The sequence below is a fragment of the Tupaia chinensis genome, unplaced genomic scaffold, assembly GCF_000334495.1.
Source record: "Tupaia chinensis unplaced genomic scaffold, TupChi_1.0 Scaffold000529_1, whole genome shotgun sequence".
Classification (NCBI taxonomy): Eukaryota; Metazoa; Chordata; class Mammalia; order Scandentia; family Tupaiidae; genus Tupaia; species Tupaia belangeri.
In genome coordinates, this window is record NW_006160042.1 from 1,103,961 (window position 1) to 1,124,456 (window position 20,496).

The following is a 20,496-nucleotide window of genomic DNA, read 5'->3' on the forward strand; positions in this document are numbered from 1 at the left end:
TTCCTGCGAGTGCTGTTGGGATAATGGGCCCCACTCAGCATCACGTGAGTTCTCCCTCTCAGCCCAGGGACAGGATTTCAACCATATCACACACAGCTCTCATTACTTGCAAGGAAATGATCTTACTGAGGAAAGCAGCACAAACCATAAACACATTTACTTAAAAAGGCAAAGCTGTTAGGTGTGCCCCTATTCATGACTAACAGGGTGTGCTGGTCTTGGCTGCTCAAATCCGAGTCCAGACTAGCATTTCCCAGAGTGGATCTGAGAGCCCCTTCAGGACATGGGTTGTAAGAGGGGGCTCCCTCAGCTTTGACTTTCTTGCTAGAAAGGGCAGAGCAGCACTTTCTAAAACAGTAGTTATCAAGCACCATCTATGTCAAGCCTTGTATTTACTCCTTGTGATAGGAAAGGAAAACTCTCTGCACCTTGAGAAGTTAATAGTCTTACTACTTATGCCAAAAATCAGAATTCTAAGGATAGAAAGGACCCTAGAAAGAATTTGACCCATCTCGACTTCACCCTCCTTCCATTTTATAGATTAAAAAAAAAGAAAAAAAAAAAAAGGAAATCTAGGGAGGTTGAGTGGACTGTCTTTGGTCACCCAACAAGTAAAGTAGCAGAGATAGAACCCAAGTTTCCCAGGGCCGGTAGGTTGTGTGGTAAAGATGCTAGACTCCCACGTTGTCAGCTGCTGTTTGAGTCCCAGACCTGGTGGCTTGCTTTCTGGCTTTCCCTTTCTGTCTGTCTCTGTTTGGTCAAATTAAACAACAATAATAACAAATGGAATTAAATAAATAAATAAATAAACAAACCAGAACTCGTTTCCCAACTCCAAGTTACTTTTCCCTTATACTTTTCGCTTACACCTCAAGACAAATAACTATGCAAGTTGATATGATACATACCACATGCTCGAAATTATTATGGAATGCAAGTTAAGGAGATGCAAAGTCTGAACCGAATTAGTCCAGGAAAGTTTCTTTGGAGAATGTTTGGGTAGAAATTGTCAGAAATTCATTTCCATTAAAAAAGCATCTTCTAATGCCTAAATATATGCATAGCACTTGACCTAAGGGGAAGGGAGCCCTGAAGATGGTGGCTGCCCTAAAAGGCAGTGGTACTAACTACAGTTATTAATGGCAAAAGAGAAAAGCTGAAATAAGTCACAAAGACAATCACTAGCCAGCAGGAGGTGAAATACTGTGAGTACAGGCAGAAGCAGTATGAGGGTTACACTCTGAGAAGAACTCACAGTATATTAAGGTTTCAGCGGAAAGGCTTTTCTAAATTTAAGCTGGGGAAAAGAAACAATCAATTAACTCATGCTTCAGAAATATCTGCAGTTTATCCTTACAGACAGAATGCCTTGATTCGTCATATCCATCATAGCCACATTCATTCAACACTTGATATCATAAAGACATCTTTTAAAAAAGTATCTGTAGAAAAATTTTGGCAGCACTGTCCGAAGTTCATATGGTGGACTCAAAGAATGCCTAAGACAAAAGGACCTTAGAGATCAATTGGCCAAACCGATCATTACAAATGGAGAGATGGAGGTCCAGAGAAACAAAGCAAAGACTTACCTTTCCACTAAGGAAAGTAAAAAGGGCAGGCCCAAAACTAGAGCACCTCTGTTTTGGCACCAGTGGTTATATTTTCTACACCAAAAGTAGAAACGTTTGAACAAAATCCTAACCTGTTTCCTGGCTTTAAGTTTTAAGCAAGGTGTCTTAGCATTTTTTTGATTTATTAAAGCTAAAAACGACTTTTCTTGAGATGAAAAAATATACTTAAAAATATCGATTTAATGACTGTAGTAAGCTATATAGCCTCAGTTAGGTGTTACCTTACAGTATATTCATTTCACTCAGAGTTTCATGCCTAAGTCAGACATGTATTTAAAGATAGGTATATAACAGCTGAACTTGTAATTGAAAGTAGTTAGATTATTGAAGAAATTTTTGTGAATCAATAAAATGTGGAGGAAAAAAGGAATGGAAAACAACTGTAGACACCTGAGATAGTGTGGGAGGAGGGTGGGAAATGGCAGAGAGTGAGAAATAGGGGGAAAAATATATATCTGAAACCAGAAATGGTAAAGTTATTGATGATAACGTGTATAATTAAGCCACAATGCAGTATATTCTGGATGGGAAATCACATTTTATATACTGTGACAATCCTCAGTGAATGAATGTAAATTAATTAATTAATTAAAAATGAAAATAAAAAAAACCAGAATTTAAAATAAAGATTAAAGGTTACTTTTTTTTTTTTTTTGAGTGGAGCAGCTGGTCAGAATGTTTATTCACTGGTGTACAACATTGGAAATGGATCTGTCTTCGGTAAAGACCAGCCTGTAATTCCTGTGCTGTTGGCTTTTACCCCCGCGAATGGTGTCTTGGATGGTGTACTCATGGAACTATGAGTCTGTTCCATGCCATTCCCCTCTTGGAAGATATCATGACAGATTGAGGAGATGCCACCTTCAAAGACCTGGATGTGGCCATTCTTGTTGGCTCCATGCCAAGAAAGGAAGGCATGGAGAGGAAAGATTTACTTAAAGCAAATGTGAAAATCAAATGCCGGGGAACAACCTTAGAGGAATGTGCCAAGAAGTCAGTTAAGGTTATCGGTGTGGGAAACCCAGCCAATTTCAACTGCCCGACTGGCCCCAAGTCGGCCCTGTCCATGCCCAAGGAGAACTTCAGTTGTTTGACTCATTTAGATTACAGCCAGGCGAAAGCTCAACCAGGCTATTGCTCGGAAGGTTGGTGTGACTATCGATGATGTGAAGGGTGTCATTATCTGGGGAAACCATTCCTCAACGCAGTATCCAGATGTCCACCAGGACAAGGTGAAACTGCAAGGAACAGAAGTTGGTGTTTACAAAGCTCTGAAAGATGACAGCTGGTTCACGGGAGAATTCATCACGCCTAGGCAGCAGCATGGTACTGGTGTCACCCAGGCTCGGAAACCGTCCAGGGCAATGTCTGCTGCAAAAGCGTCTCTGACCACACTGGAGACACCTGGTCCGGAACTCAGAGGGAGAGTGCGTGTCCATGGCTGCCGTTCCTGATGGCAACTCCCATGGTATTCCTGGTGATCTGCTCTACTCACTCCCTGTTGAAATCAAGAATAAGACCTGAAAGTTTGCTGAATGTCTCCCTAATGATTTTTCACAGGAAGAGATGGATTTTACTGCAAAGGAACTAGCAGATGATAAAAGAAACTGCTTTTGAATTTGTTTTCACTGCCTGACTAGACAATCATAAAGATGTTACTTAACGCCCCAAAATGGAAGACTCTAAGCATCGTCTGTGATTCTAGTACCAAGTAACTTTAATACTATAATTAAATTACTTATGAAAAACAACACGTTTTAAAGATACTGTGCTGCTTGGTACAGATTCGTGAGTGATGGCCTATTAGTATGCTGTTAGTGCTGTATCCTAAACAAAAATATATATTGAAATGAAAATATATATGAACTGTAAACCTCTTATAAATCAGATAAATAAATAAATAAATAAACAAACCAGAACTCGTTTCCCAACTCCAAGTTACTTTTCCCTTATACTTTTCGCTTACACCTCAAGACAAATAACTATGCAAGTTGATATGATACATACCACATGCTCGAAATTATTATGGAATGCAAGTTAAGGAGATGCAAAGTCTGAACCGAATTAGTCCAGGAAAGTTTCTTTGGAGAATGTTTGGGTAGAAATTGTCAGAAATTCATTTCCATTAAAAAAGCATCTTCTAATGCCTAAATATATGCATAGCACTTGACCTAAGGGGAAGGGAGCCCTGAAGATGGTGGCTGCCCTAAAAGGCAGTGGTACTAACTACAGTTATTAACGGCAAAGGAGAAAAGCTGAAATAAGTCACAAAGACAATCACTAGCCAGCAGGAGGTGAAATACTGTGAGTACAGGCAGAAGCAGTATGAGGGTTACACTCTGAGAAGAACTCACAGTATATTAAGGTTTCAGCGGAAAGGCTTTTCTAAATTTAAGCTGGGGAAAAGAAACAATCAATTAACTCATGCTTCAGAAATATCTGCAGTTTATCCTTACAGACAGAATGCCTTGATTCGTCATATCCATCATAGCCACATTCATTCAACACTTGATATCATAAAGACATCTTTTAAAAAAGTATCTGTAGAAAAATTTTGGCAGCACTGTCCGAAGTTCATATGGTGGACTCAAAGAATGCCTAAGACAAAAGGACCTTAGAGATCAATTGGCCAAACCGATCATTACAAATGGAGAGATGGAGGTCCAGAGAAACAAAGCAAAGACTTACCTTTCCACTAAGGAAAGTAAAAAGGGCAGGCCCAAAACTAGAGCACCTCTGTTTTGGCACCAGTGGTTATATTTTCTACACCAAAAGTAGAAACGTTTGAACAAAATCCTAACCTGTTTCCTGGCTTTAAGTTTTAAGCAAGGTGTCTTAGCATTTTTTTGATTTATTAAAGCTAAAAACGACTTTTCTTGAGATGAAAAAATATACTTAAAAATATCGATTTAATGACTGTAGTAAGCTATATAGCCTCAGTTAGGTGTTACCTTACAGTATATTCATTTCACTCAGAGTTTCATGCCTAAGTCAGACATGTATTTAAAGATAGGTATATAACAGCTGAACTTGTAATTGAAAGTAGTTAGATTATTGAAGAAATTTTTGTGAATCAATAAAATGTGGAGGAAAAAAGGAATGGAAAACAACTGTAGACACCTGAGATAGTGTGGGAGGAGGGTGGGAAATGGCAGAGAGTGAGAAATAGGGGGAAAAATATATATCTGAAACCAGAAATGGTAAAGTTATTGATGATAACGTGTATAATTAAGCCACAATGCAGTATATTCTGGATGGGAAATCACATTTTATACTCTGTGACAATCTTCAGTGAATGAATGTAAATTAATTAATTAATTAAAAATGAAAATAAAAAAAACCAGAATTTAAAATAAAGATTAAAGGTTACTTTTTTTTTTTTTTTAAAGAGATTTTTGCTATAGGGCATGTACGCTGTACGCTGGTTGGAGAGAGAGAGAGAAAGTGAGAAATCACTCCCGGGGGGTGATGGCCACACCACAATCTTTTCTCTTCCATTCTCCTGGGATTTGGGGCATGCATGCACATGTGCTTGGCATGATTTTTGAGCCGTCAAGCCCAGGACTTGAACGCTGGTCAGACACAACAGTTCTGGTGCTAGACAGTCCAGCACCTTAACCACTGTGCCACCTGCTGGCCTCAACAAAATGTTACTGTTGTCCTAGGTGACCCTTCCAGAACACTCCACCTCATTAGTACTTATGTTTGCCAAGGACACATTCTGGAGAAGAACCACACTCTATTCAAGAGGCACGAGAGTCTTCCTTAGTCACTAATGAAGCATCAGATTCTATCTCCATCCCAGACAAGCCGTCAGCAAACAGAAAAGGCACAAGGACTATAGACAAGCAAAAGAAGATGAGAAATAATTTAAGAATCATCATTTCATGAGCCACCAAATTTGTCCCCTAGTAAGTATGGGGCTCAATAAATTTTAAATACCAACAACACTAAGCTGATAATGACCTTGCTTAGAATGTTCCTTGGGTATCATAAGATACACAGTAACAATTTTTCCCCCAAGAATGTGTATTTATTTTAAAATGATCTTATTTAGCTTTATTTATTGTTATTATTTTCCAGTTGAATCAGAGAGAGACAGAAAGAGAGAGAAAGAAAATGAGAGAGGAAGCCACGAGGTCCAGAACTTGAACCACAGTTGACCATGTGGGAGCCCGGTGCCTTTAACCACCACGCCACCTGCCAGCCTTCATAGAAACAATTTTAACCAGTTCATCTGTTACTTGTTCAAATTTAAGTCCAATTATTTTAAAATCATGGTTAGGCCATGTCTGGTTATTCAAAAGCCAAAAGGAATCCCAGTTTTAGTGTAATAAATCCAGGAAGCTCTGTGAATTTTCTTGCACTAAAACAATCATCCAAGAGATTCATCAAGCTCTGTCCATACAAAAAACACAATAGTAATGCCCTTTATATAAAGAGCCATTTCTTTTCTTTTTTCTTTTTTTAAAGAATTATTTATTTATTTATTAGCAGTATTTTTCAATTTGACCAGAGAGAGACACAGAGAGAGAAAGAGAGAGAAAGCTAGCCACCAAGTCCAAGACTCGAACTGTGGTTGGCCATGTAGGAGTCCAGCTCCTTTAACCACCACTCCACCTGCTGGCCCCATAAAGAGACATTTCCTATTTGATGTTAATATTGGGTCATCAAAAAAGTCACAACATATGTTTCTATGCAAAAACGTGTCATCACTTTTTCAGACCTAATAGATTCGCATGAACTCATCTTCACTTTCTCAGCTAGCTCCTCTATGACAAGAGATTAACAGCAGGACCAGCAGATGGCGTAACAGTTATATCACTGGATTCCCATGTAGCCGACCGCAGTTCGAGTCCTGGACCTGGTGGCTTAAAACTCATGTCAGGTGCATGTACATGGGTGCCCAAAAATCTCGAGAGGAGAATGGAGGAGAAGGGATTGTTATGTGGCCAGCCCCTCTGGTTGGAGCGGGGGGTGATTTTTCTCTTTCTGCTTGTCTGTTCCTCTGTGTCTCTCCAACAAGCACACATGCCCTATAGCAAAAATCTCATAGAAAAGAAAAAAAGAAATCAACAGTAAGTTAAGTTGCCAACGGTGACTGAAACCTATCACCTCCACCTTATTATTGCTGTTACCGAGATAAATAGCCACATGGAAGCATCATTCTAAGAGTTAGTCAGAACAGAAAACCTAGGAAGATTCAGGACCCACATTGGAAGATATTATTATTATTGTAAATCAAGCAGCATTTCTCATTCATTAGTGCCATATTTAAAATCTGACACTCTCACCATGATGTAAGAAAATAAACTTTGGAGTTTTGTGCTTTGATTTCTAGGTAGTAAATTTCTCATTCTCACTTCCTGTCTTTGCCGAGACTAAAAAGTGAGCTAGTTTACCAATATGATTCAGTGTGTACTGTGGTGTTTTATCAAGAAATAATACTTTTAAATTGTATGTATCAGGCCAGCAGATGGCGTGGTGGTTAAGGTTCTGGAATCCCACATGGCCAAACATGGTCTGAGTCCTGGACCTGGCAGCTTGCTTTCACATATTGCCCCCCCTCCCCACTTCTCTGTCTCTCTCTGCTGAGTGCATGTACCCTATTGCAAATTAAAAAAAAAAATAATAATATATAATTCTTTTTAAAAATCTATATATCTACACATGTATAGACTATCCCAGAAAGACATAGCAAAACTGGTTTTCTCTGGAGTGGCTGGGAGATGGGGAACAGGTGGAAGAAGGTCTTTTCATTTTTTGTGAATTCTATTCTCTGGGCAAATATCATATACTCATTTAAAAAATATGTTAAGGGGGACCAGCAGTTAGCGTAATGGCTATGTCATTGGACTCCCATGTAGTCGACTGTGGTTTGAGTCCCGGACCTGGTGGCTTAAACTCACGCTGGGCGCGTGTGCGTGCATGCCCAAGATCCCGAGAGGAGATTGGAGGAGAAGGGATTGTGGTGTGGCCATCCTCCCTGGGGGGTGATTTCTCGCTTTCTGTCTCTCTCTGTCTGTCTGACGAGTGCATGCACCCTATAGCAAAAACCTCTATGTACATCTGTATCCAAGATCCTGCGAGGAGTATGCAGGAGAAGGTATTGTGGCATGGCCATCCTCCTAGGGGCGTGATTTCTTGCTTTCTGCCTCTCTGTCTCTCTGGTGAGCATACGTCCCCTATAGCAAAAATCTCTCTTTAAAAAAAAAAAAGTTAAACATTGTTTTAAAAGTCTGTGGAGCACATGTTAAAGAGAGAGAGAGAGAGAGAGAGAGAGAGAGAGAGAGGGAGAGAGAAAACCCCCCCGGGGGGAGGACACAATCCCTTCTCTTCCGCTCTCCTCTTGGACAGAGAACATGCACCCTGCAAGTCTCTTAAGCCACGATCTGGGACCCAAACTGTGCAGTTGGCCATGTGAGATCCAGCTGTCCCAAGTACCACACCACTGGCTGGCCCGTTTGAAAAAAAAGTTTGTTTAAATACTTGTTTAATTTAACTTTATAATCATCATTGTCATCATTTTAATTATTTTATTTAACTGTATTTATTTATTTATTTATTTTAATGTGACCAGAGAGGGACAGAGAGAGAGAGGAAGTGAGAAAGCAAGCTGCCAGGTCCGAGACTTGACCCACTGTCGGCCATGTGGGAGTCCAGCACTCTTAACCACCATGCCACCTGCTGGTCCCTCATCATTATTATTATTTTAATTTGATCAGACAAAGATAGAAAGATAGAGAAAGTGAAACAGCAAGGCACCAGGTCTGGGCCTTAAGCTGTGCGTGGTCAGTCATGTGGAAATCCAGTGCCTTTAACCCACACCATTTGCTGGTCCCATGTTTAAAAATTTTCAATGAATAAACCAAAATTCTTGTGCTTCTTACTCCCTGAAAATGTTTCAGCGACAAAGATTAAATAGTAGTGATTTCCAAAAATTTTAAAGGCATTGGCTCCACTTGGACCTAGCCTGCCTCATATCCCCCAGGATGGATCATGTGGCATGTGTTCTTTTAAACACCCAGTTAATTAACATAAATGAAGTTAGTTAACATTAAGTTAATTTGAAAACAAAACAAAACAAAATTCCTCATAATTTTGTGTTGTTGTTTACCGGACCTTCTTGAAGTATGCCAAACCATAGCTGAGAATCACTAGAACACAGATTCTGAGAGTGTTAGGGACATTTCACAGGTGTTGCAGTATCCAGTGAGGTATAAATGCACATAAATTCTACCTGGTTTGCTCCAATTCTTTTGGGCTTATTAAATTCAATTAGCAATTATTTGAGAATGGGCAAAAATCTTTCAAATGTCATATAAGGCTGAAACATTAAGTAGGTAAATTTAGTGAATGGTTAACGGATCTATTGCAAAATTATAGGACAGCATTTTGAAATGAGAAGGAAAAAAAATCTCTCTCTTCAAGGCCCACAGGTGGCATGGTGATTAAAGGCGTTGGACTACCACCACACGGCTGACTGCAGTTTGAGTCCTGGACCTGGCGGCTTTCTCTCTCTCTCTTGCTCTCTTTCTCTCTGTTCCTCTCTGGTCAAATTAAAATAGATAAATAAATAAACAAAGTTAAATAAAGTAATTCTTAATAAAAGAAAAATCTCTATCTTCCCATCCCTCCTTAAAATATGTATCTATTCTACTTGCATTATGTAGAAATTAACTTTGGATTTTTGACAAAGAGCATAATGTAATGGAAAACACAGACTACAGAACTGCAGAGAGGTGGGTTTGAATCACCTAACAGGTGGGTAACTTCTGACAATTCACCTGGCTCATGTTTATTGAACATCTACTACATTGCTGGCACTTTGGTGTTGAGCACTGGGCATAGAGCAGTGAACAAAGCAGAATGAGCTGATGGTTTGTCGGGGAAGATGGGCAGTGAAGGTGTTTGAGGGAAAATCACAAGAAGTTATATGGAAAGCTAACCTGTTCTAGGGGTCAGACGTTCAAGGTGGGACCTGTAGCATTACAGAATTAGCCAGGTGAAGGAACCCCCTCATCTTGAGGTCCTCATTTGTAATATAGGTATTAGAATAGCATCTCAGGGTCAGCAGGTGGCGTGGTGGTTAAGGCGAAGGATCCCATATGGCCGACTCTTGTCCCAGCGGCTTGGATTCACATGGATTCATGTGTGTGTGTGTGTGTGTGTGTGTGTGTGTGTGTGTGTGTGTCTAAAATCCCGAGAGGAAAATAGAGAAGAGATTGCAGTGTGGCCATCTCTCTGGGGAGTGATTTCTCACCTTTTCTCTCCCTCTGTCTTGGTCTCTCTTCAGTGAGCCTATTTTTTCCTTATTGTAAGAGAAAAAAAATAAAAAAAATAAAAAAAAAAGAAAGAAAGAAAAAGAAAAGAAAAGCTATCTCGGAAGGCTTTCTGAAGTTTCAATGAGTTTTGACAGTTAAAGCCTTTAGCACAGCACCTAGCCCATAGTAAATGCTCAATAAACAGTAGCTAATATTATTTGTTCTTTTTGTATAGTCTTCTCTGGTTTATATATATCAGTCAGCACTCGAAGGTATAAAACTGACAAAGCGACCCTTCAACCAAACACTTCCATTCTCCTACACATGCTCCGTGGGAGCAGAAGGGATGAGTAGACCGAGTACATACCCTCGTGGCAAACCGCTTTTGGCTCAGGGCTGTATGTTCACCTTGACTGCAGAGGCAGGTCCCCAAATCTTTTTTTGGTCACAGGGTTATCATGTTATATGAGTCAGATCTAAAATTCTGGCCCCCTCAAAGACTGCTGGGTCTCCCTGTTTAATCAGACATGAAACAAATCGCGTGCTGCGGCAGAGGCGTACAAACACGCTTTAATTACAATATTGTAACACCAATTAGAGATCTATCTAATCGAGGACTCGGCACTTCCTGCTCGGATATTACTCCCATGTTGGGATAATTACTGCTAATTAAGCTTGGAACTAATTAGGCTAAATGATCTCATTTATACCAACAAAGATGACTTCTAGGAGTTCATAAGAAAAACTAGGGTGATTTTATCATTCCTGGACTATTTGGCATTTCATACTGGAAATAAAACACCTTCCCTGACATCAAGGTGCACAGAGCTTGCTCCACTGGAATTCTGGTTTGAAATGGCAGTCGGTTCTTCATTTGTCCACACAGACTCTCACATATAGTGACACAAATACTGTACAAACACTGTCCACTCGGTTCATGCTGTGTTCCTCCACACAGGACTATCACAGTCCCAGGAAGGGGCAACCAGTGAGAGGAGCAGTAGGGGCCAAGGGCGACACACCGACAGCCTTGCTCAGAGCCCTTTTTGCCTTCCGGTTACATTTAATACAAGAGAGTCGTCAAGTTCATAGAAAATGCATATGATGAAAAATATGCATAAATTTCCATTTTTTTGCACCAAATTAAACTTGTAATTTAATTCCACTTTCCACCATCTTTAAAAAAATATTTAGTTTTATTTATCATCATTATTTTTTTTTTTAACAGAAGGAGAGAGACAGAGAGAAAGTGCTGGGTCTGTGACTCGAACTGCAGATGACCATGTGGGAGTCCAGTGCCTTCACCACCATACCACCTGCCAGCTCCATCTATGAGCTTTTTGAAGTCCCCTTGTATATGTCAATATTCTTACCTCAGTCATTAGAGGGGAGAGGGAGGCATGGGTCTGGGGGTCAATCAGACAGACCCAGGTGTGCGCAAATGACTTACTCTGCCTAAGCCTCAGTTTTCCATCTCTTGGGTAGGGACAATAATAATGTCATGTAGAATTAGTGGGATAACACATAACATGCAGGTTAGTACGCCATGATACCCACCGCTAAGCTAAGTTACACGTCTTACCTGTCCTGCTACTTTATAGCATGGTGCAGTGGCAGTGGCAAAAAGACATGACCAGGGGCTAGGAATCTGTTTTTTTTATTATTTTATTTTATTTTATTTTATTTTATTTTATTTTATTTTATTTTATTTTATTTTATTTTATTTTATTTTATTTTATTTTATTTTATTTTATTTTATTTTATTTTATTTTATTTTATTTTATTTTATTTTATTTTATTTTATTTTATTTTATTTTATTTTATTTTATTTTATTTTATTTTATTTTATTTTATTTTATTTTATTTTATTTTATTTTATTTTATTTTATTTTATTTTATTTTATTTTATTTTATTTTATTTTATTTTATTTTATTTTATTTTATTTTATTTTATTTTATTTTGAAGTTAACCAGAGAGAGACAGAGAGAGAGAGATGGAAAGCGAGAAAGCAAGCTGCCAGGTCCAGGACTTGAACTGGGGTCAGCCATGTGGGAGTCCAGCACCCTTAACCACCATGCCACCTGTTGCCCCCGGAATCTGTTATTATTTTAGGTTCATCTCTCACTAGCTGTGTGACTTGAGAAAGTCAGTTCTTTTTTTAAGTTTTTGCCATAGGGTGAGTGTGCTCACCAGAGAGACAGAAAGAGAGACAGTGAGAGGGAAAGTGAGAACCCCCCCCCAGGGGGTGGTCACCCAGCAATCCAGTCTCCTTCACTCTCCTCCTGGGATTTTGGTCATCCACATACACCTGGGTGTGATTTTCAAGCCACCAGGCCAGAACTCAACCATGGTCAACCATGTGAAAGTCCAGTGCCTTCACCGCATCACCTGCTGGTTCCGAGAAAATCTTTCTCCTTCCTGGAAAATAATGACATTCATGGGCGCCAGCAATGTGGCATGGTCGTTAAGGCGCTGGACTCCCACATGGCTGACTGGTTCGAATCCAAGACCTGGCAGCTCTCTAAGTGCATGTGACCTATGGCAAATTAAAAATAATAAATAAACAAATAATTCTAAAAAAATCAATAATAGTGACATTCACTGCATGTATTGAGCCAGGTACTATGTTGAATGTTTTGCATGAATTTTCTGACTTAACCTTTACAGCAATACTCTCCATTTTAGAGATAAGGAAACTGAGACCTAAATAAATAAGCAATTTAAGAGCAAAACAAAACAAAACCTTTACCTCTATTAAGACAAGATCAGATATTGAACCCATTCCAGAGTTTACCCTCTTTTCTCTTTCTTATTTTTCTTTTTTTAAGAATGATTCAACTGGGACCAGCAGTTAGCGTAATGGCTATGTCACTGGACTCCCATGCAGTCGACCGCGGTTTGAGTCCCGGACCCGGTGGCTTAAATTCACGCCGGGCGCGTGTGTGTGTGTGCCCAGGATCCCAAGAGGAGAATGGAGGAGAAGGGATTGCGGCGTGGCCATCCTCCCTGGGTGGGGGGGGTAATTTCTCACTTTCTGTCTCTCTGTCTCTCTCTGTCTGGCAAGTGCACACACCCTATAGCAAAAACCTCTCCAAAAAAAGATGAAAAAAATGATTCAGCTTTATTTATTATTATTTTCCAGTTTTATCAGAGAGAGACAGAGAGAGAGGGAATGCAAGAAAGCAAGCCACCATGTCTGGGATTTGAACCATGGTCGGCCATGTGGGAATCCAGCACCTTTAGCCACCTGCCAGCCCCTAGTCTACCCTCTTAATCGCTGTTACAGGGAATTGCCTTCCCCAACCCCTATTCTGTAACTGAAGGAACTGGAGAGAATACATCTCCAAAGTCCCTCTGCCCTTGAGAATCTAGTCCTGTTCTATCTGGTATCTGGTGCTGTTCTCTGGTTCTTGCAATCTTATTGTTTAAAATTTTTTTTTTTTAGCAATTTTTTCTATAGGGAGCATGTACTTGCCAGAGAGACAAAGAGAGAAGGAGAGACAGAAAGCAAGAATTCACCCCCCAGGAGGAATGGCCATGCTGCAATCACTTTTCCTCCATTCTCCTCTCAGGATTTTGGGCACTCAAGCACATGCCTGGCTGAGTTTTAAGCTGCTGGGTCCAGGACTCGAACTGCAGGCATCTACATGGGAGTCCAGTGACGTAACCATTGTATCATCTGCTGATCCCTTGATCTTATTCTTAACTAGCAATATTTTTCAGTTAGGAAGTTTGTCGTGCTTCTAATATTTGCTGTATTCTACAGAGAATAAGATATTCCCCCCCAACACAAACACCCTGACAAAATGTCTACTAAGACACTCCACAAATACGTAGGTTCCAAAACACATGCACACACACAAACACACATAGATATTCTTTGTTGGATTGTTTCTTTGAAGGAAACAAAAATCAATGAAAGGGTTCAGCTGCAGTGGTGCAGGCAGTCATGTGCTGTTCTGCAGTGTGGGAAGCCACGTGGCTGGCCATGGGTGGGATCCCAAGCTGACCTGAAACATGCTAGGCATGCACACACAGACCCAAAACCCTGATGACTTAGAAGGCTGGGGGAAGGGAACTGTGGCATGAGGAAACCATGTCAAGGGTCTCTCTCTCTCACTCTGGCTCTTTTGTGAACACCCTCATGAAAGAGATGAAATAAACTTCTTTTTTCAATTTAAAAACAAATAAGTTAACAAAGCCGCAGCTTCAATTCTGAAATAGCACAAAGGGTTAAAACCTTCAACCTGTGTGAACCTTTCCTTCTAAAGACGTGTTAAGGGATCAGAAAGTCTACTGGTTGGTCACCTATGCTCAGCTCAGGGCAAGTGTTTCCTTAACCACCAGACCTGTAGCCTCTTGAGGAAGTGATTTCTATTGATGCAGACAGATGCTGGTCACCTGGCTTTTGGGGAACTTTGCAGAGAAAGCTTACTCTAAACCTGGCCTCTAATCTATACCCCAGTAGAAAGAACACTCCGGGGGGACGGAATTGTTTTTATGGTGTTTTATGTCCAGAACCAGAACAGGGACATCAACATATAGTTGATGTTCAATAAATGTATGTGGAAAAAATGAATAGAGTACTAGTTCCAGTGTAAGAGTTTGAGACAAAAACCAAGGAAGAGTAGACACTTCTTCAGACATGCACAGATCTGGGAAGGTGACCTTCCCTGCTCGTCCTCAGGAGGCAGCCTCAGGAGGCAGCCTCAGCAGCCCTGGCTGTGTTTTGCCTTTTTTTTTTTTTTTTTTTTGTGGAGAGGTTTTTGCTATAGGGTGTGTGCGCTCACCAGACAGACAGAGAGAGACAGAGACAGAAAGCGAGAAATCACCCCCCAGGGGGGATGGCCACGCTGCAATCCCTTCTCCTCCATTCTCCTCTTGGGATCTTGGGCACGCACGCACACGTGCCCGGCAGAAGTTTAAGCCACCGTGTCCGGGACTCGAACAGCGGTCGACTACGTGGGAGTCCAGCGACATAGCCATTACGCTAACTGCTGGTCCCTTGACTCCTGAACTAGCAGGATTGCCCAGAGCCAGACCTTGTGGTGAAGCCAGTCTCTGTCTCTGATTCCCACCACCTTGAAGCCTCTCTGTGGAAAAAAAATGGGAGTGGAATGCAGGAAAGAGGGTGTTTTTTCCCCTGTTGAGGATGAACTCAGGGACTTCAAACTAACTTGGGGAGAGACTGGAGGTACTCTGCCCCAAATGTCCAGATGACTGAGTTCCCCCCAACTATGATGGGAAGGAGGGTCTCCATTTGTAGCTAACTCTTTGGAAACTGAAAAATACTGAACCAGTCTTACCTCTGTCTAATTTACTGCCACGGGGTGAGGTCAGGTTGGTCCCTTATCTGCAGGGTAGGAGCATCCTCAATGGTTGGCCAAAAAGTCAACCAACAGGGGAATTTCTGGGACCCAGCAGGTGGTGTAGCAGTTAAGGCGCTGGATTCCTGCATGACTGACTGTGGTTCGAGTTACGAACCTAGTGGCTTGCTTTCTCACTTTCTTCTCTCTGGTGAGCACATGTGCCCTATAGCAAACTTACAAGAAAAATAAATATAATAAAATAAATATTTTTTTAAAAAGACAATCTCTTTCTCTACCAGAGATTCATCTGGCTGCTCATCTAGCAGGATAGCTCCAGAGCCTTAGATCTAAGCAGCAAATAGCACATTTATGATCTTCCTGGTGTAGAGATACCTTTCTCTGCTAGGGATGAATTTACATGGATGAGGGTCTGAGAAAAGACACCGCTTTCCTTATCTGAGGCAAAAACAAAACAAAATGAAACCACAAAAAATGTTTTACATCTTATGCTTTAGGAGGAAAATAGTCAATGCAAATGTCCCAAACTAAGTCTCTTAAAGGAGTCAGAAAAAGCCCTGTCTCCTATCTATTCCTTTTGGCCTCCATGGGGCCAAAAAAAGCCCCAAATTGTTCCAATTTCTGCAGGATTGTGAATGCCCATTTCATCTTCTTTAAAGAATATGCCTGACTCTGAAAATACAGACACTCTCTCTCTCTCTCTCTCTCTCTCTCTCTCTCACATACACACACACACACACACACACACACACACACACCTATACATTTTGAGGCTCTAGGGCTAGAATCTCTTAGTAGGACTGTTATTTACCAAAAAGGGTCAACTTTAAAACTGATTTTTGTAGGGGCCAGTGAATGGCATAGTGGTTAAGCTGCTGAATTCCCACATGGCCGACCATAGTTTGAGTCCTAGACTCACTCAGTACCTTGAAAATCATGCCAGGCAGGTGTGTGTGCAAGCTCTAAATTCCGAGAAGAGAAATGAGAAGGGATTGCTGTGTGGCCATCCCTCCAGGGGGTGATTTCTCACTTTCCCTCTCTTGTCTCTGGTGAGCCCATGCCCCTATTACTAAACCTTTAGGGTTAGCAAAAATCTAAACAAAACAAAACAAAACAAAACAAAAACCCCCTGAACTTTCTAAAAAGCCTTTAAAGCTAGTCTTTTCTCATGTTATGAAAGTGGTTCTACTTTGAAGTTGAAAATTGGATTCATGTGCTCCTCTGCATTCAAGTTTTTGTGCATTCATTTATTCATTTGTTCAACAAATGTTCCTAGGTGTCTATTATAAGCTACACTGGGGTGGGCGCTGGGAAGACCGTCTTGTTGCAAGAAGGAATAGTTGCTCACCAGTAACTGATCCCTACTTCCATCCACTGAAGACTAGATTATCTATCACTCTTATCTGAGAAGTGTTTTCCTCTGTTGAGGGGCAAGAAGGGGAAATTCATAACTGGCCAGTTTAGTACATCCTGTCTTCTTCAGACAAAGGTCATATGTCACTCAACTAGAGCTAACGTAAAGGAGCTAGGTTGGACAGCGATGGCAGAACACAGGCAGAAAAATGGTTCCATGAGCTTCTGGACGATAAGGAGAATGTCAGCTATGTTTTGTTCATTCATTCATTCATTCATTCATTCATTCATTCATTGAGCAAATATGTGTTGAGCATCTGCTAGGTGTGAGGCATTATATTAGAGGCAGGGTTATAAGATTAAATAAGGTTCTTGGGATCTCTCAGAGGAGACCTTCACATACATGAAATTATGGTGCACTAAGTCCTAGGGCAAGTATGTACACAGCGCTAGTTGGGGAAAAGGAAAAGGAAAGTTTGGAGACTTTTTTTTTTTTTTTGGAGAGGTTTTTTCGCTATAGGGCGCCTGCGCTCGCCAGACAGAGAGAGACAGAGAGACAGAAAGCGAGAAATCACCCCCCAGGGGGGATGGCAACGCCGCAATCCCTTCTCCTCCATTCTCCTCTTGGGATCTTGGGCACGCATGCACGCGCGCCCGGTGTGAGTTTAAGCCACTGGGTCCAGGACGCAAACCGTGGTCGACTACGTGGGAGTCCAGCGACATAGCCATTACGCTAACTGCTGGTTCCCGAGTTTAGAGACATTTTTAAGGTAAAGTCAATAGAGTCTCATGACTACTCAGCTATAGAAATTCAAAAGGAAAAAGAGGGGCCAGCAGGTGACATGGTGGTTAAATTAACGGATCCCCACATGGCCAGCTGTGGTTCAAGCCTAATCGTGGTTCAAGCCCTGACCTGATGGCTTGCTTTTTCGCTCTCTCTCTGGTGAGAAAATGGGTTCTATAGCAAATTAAAAAATAATAACAACAATAAATAAAATTTTAAAATAAATAATTCTCAAAAAAAATCAAAAGGAAAAAGAATTTGATGAGTCCAAGGTTCTACTTTAAAATGTGGGGCAAAAGACTAGATATTATCTAACAAGGAAAGATAGGTCAGGAGAAGATCAAGACTTCTTGGATTAAAGTGAATGTTTTTTTTTTTTTTTTTTGCTCAAGGTGCCTGTGGAAGATCAAGGCCGAAGTGTCCACAGGTAACTGAAAATGTATCTGGGACTCAGGAGAAAAATAAAATGCCTAGAGAAATCATGTAGCTAGGCAGTTGTTGAAGCCATGAAATACCCTCAGGAAAGTAAGGAAACATTGATTAGAAAATCAGTCTAGGACCAGCAGATGGTATAACGGTTATGTTCCTGGACTCCCATGTAGTCGATCACGGTTTGAGTCCTGGACCTGGTGGCTTAAAACCATGCCAGGCGTGTGCATGCATGCTCAAAATCCCAAGAGGAGAATGAAGGAGAAGGGACTGCGGCATGGCCATCCCCCCTGGGGGGATGATTTCTTGCTTTCTGTCTCTCTGTCTCTCTGGTGAGTGTGCACGTGCCCTGTAACAAAAATCTCTCTTTAAAAAAAGAAATAAAAAGAAAGAAGAAAATTAGTCAATAATGCCATGTTAGGAAGAGTGAGAGTGGAAGCAAAGGGACAGTATGAGGAACAGAAGCAAAAGCTAGAGTACAAAGAAATAAGAAATTGAAACATGATTCCTACTCCTAAGATGGTATTGCAAAACTTGCACCCACCTCACTTCATAGAAACTGCTTTTTATCAAGGTCATAAATGGCTTCCTTTTGTCAAGTCCAAGGACACTGTCCAGCCCACATCTTGATGGAGCTCTTTGTGGGATGTGCACAATGACTCAGTATCTCTTGAGGTTCTCTTCCTGACATGGCTTCTGGGACACCATCTTTCTACTTCTCCTCTCACTTCTTACTTTTTCTCAGCTATCTCTTTCTTTTTTAAAAAATACAATTTATGGGACCAGCAGATAGCATAATGGACCCATTGTGGGCCTCCCACCTAGTTGACTGTGGTTCAATTCCCAGACCTGGTGGCTTAAAACTCACACCGGGCACATGTGAATGTGTGCCCAAAATCCTGAGAGGAGAACGGAGGAGAAGGGATTGTGGCATGGCCATCCCTCCTGGGGGGGGGGGGGGGCCTTTTCCTTTTGTCTCTCTGTTTCTATCTCTCTGGTGAGCACACATGCCCTATAGCAAAAATCTCTCTTGAAAAAGAATACATTTTATGGGTGCCAGCAGGTGGCAAGGTGGTTAAGACACTGGATTCCCATATGGCCAACTGTGGTTTGAGTCACGGACCCAGAGACTTGAAAATCACACCAGGTGTGTGCGCATGTATGCCCAAAATCCTGAGAGAAAAATGGAGAAGGGATTGTGGCATGGCCATCTCTCCTTAGGGGTGATCTCTTTCTTTTCTTCTCACTGTCTCTCTCTTTCTCCAGTGAATGCATGTGCCCTATGGCAAAAACTTTTTTTAAAAAGTTTATTTTTTATTTCTTCCATGAGTAAAAGAGACAGAGAGGAGAGAGAGAGACAGTATCCCCAATAGGTCCTGATGCCATGAGCCATCCCCAGACTTCAGCCAACCTGAGATCTTTGGCATGTATATGGCAGTGTACTTGGGGAGGTCCTTGGACTTGAACTAGGAACCTTCCCATGTAGGAATACCAGTAGAGTGTCAGTGCTTCTCACTGCAGCACTGGCCCTTCAGCTACTTCTTTTATATTTTCATTAAATACTGGGGATCACCAGCATTCCATTTCAAGACTTCTCTTTTCATTCATCATGCTCTTTTTAGGCATTTCTATAGCTTAACTGCTGTTTACAGACACATGGCTCCCAAGTCAATGTCTCTTATCCAGACACCGTGTTGAACACAACATTTGGCATACAGAAAGTAAGCAATAAATACCTGTTGAAACTGACTTCCAGCTGGATTTTTTCCAGTCACAAGCCCTATCAAATAGCACCTTCAGTATGTCCCACAGAATCTTCAGATTCAACATGAACAGAACTAATCTTTTTCTGTGCCTAATTTTTAAAAATAATTATTTGCTTTATTATTATTATTTAATTTGACCAGAAAGAGACAGAGACAGAGGGAAGAAATGTAAGAAAGCAAGTCGCCAGCTCCAGGACTTGAACTGCAGTTGGCCGTGTGGGAGTCTAATGCCTTAACCACCATGTCATCTGCTGGCCCCAATTTTCTTTTTAACTCCTTCTCTTCTTTTTAAAAATAATTTATTTAATTATTTTTATTCATTCATTTTTATTGTTTTAATTTGACCAGAAAGACACAGAGGGAGAGAGAGAGTGAGAGAGAGAAAGTGAGAAAGCAAGCCACCAGGTCCGAGACTCCAACCGTGGTCGGCCATGTAGGAGTCCAGAGCCCTTATCCACCACACCACCTGCCCGCCCCAACTCCTCTTCTTTTCCCCCCAGAAAATAGCCTCCCTTTTAAAAAGACTTATTTAATTTAATTTTATTTATTTATTAAAATTTGACCAGAGAGGGACAGAGTGAGAGAGGAAAAATGAAAAAACAAGCCGCCTAGTCTGGTACTCGAACCATGGTCGGTCATGTGGGAGTTCAGCCCCTTAACCACCATTCCATCTGCCAGGCCCCAAAGTGGTCCCTTTAATGCCCAGGTGCCCAAGGCAGAATCCTGAGTCAACTAAGATTTCTTCACTATCTCACTCACAAAGTTCATGGAAATAGTTATTATGAAGAAAATATGCATGGATTTAAAATTTCTCTGCACCAGAGTAAAGTTGTACTTTAATTTCATTTTCAATGACCATTTTCTATGAATTTTTTGAAGTATTGTCATATCTCCAAAATGTCTTTTTAAAGAATAATTTGTTTTATTTTATTTATTATTAT

At 40.9% G+C, this 20,496-nt stretch overlaps 1 protein-coding gene and 1 pseudogene across 5 annotated transcripts in view; one reads left to right on the forward strand and one right to left on the reverse strand.

The window, feature by feature from the left end:
* The window catches only part of LOC102476794 (malate dehydrogenase, cytoplasmic-like), a 46,103-nt pseudogene extending 42,836 nt beyond the window's left edge, over positions 1 to 3,267 (forward strand).
* Positions 1 to 20,496, reverse strand: part of BCL9 (BCL9 transcription coactivator) — a 115,242-nt gene that overhangs the window by 59,738 nt on the left and 35,008 nt on the right. The window lies entirely within an intron of this gene.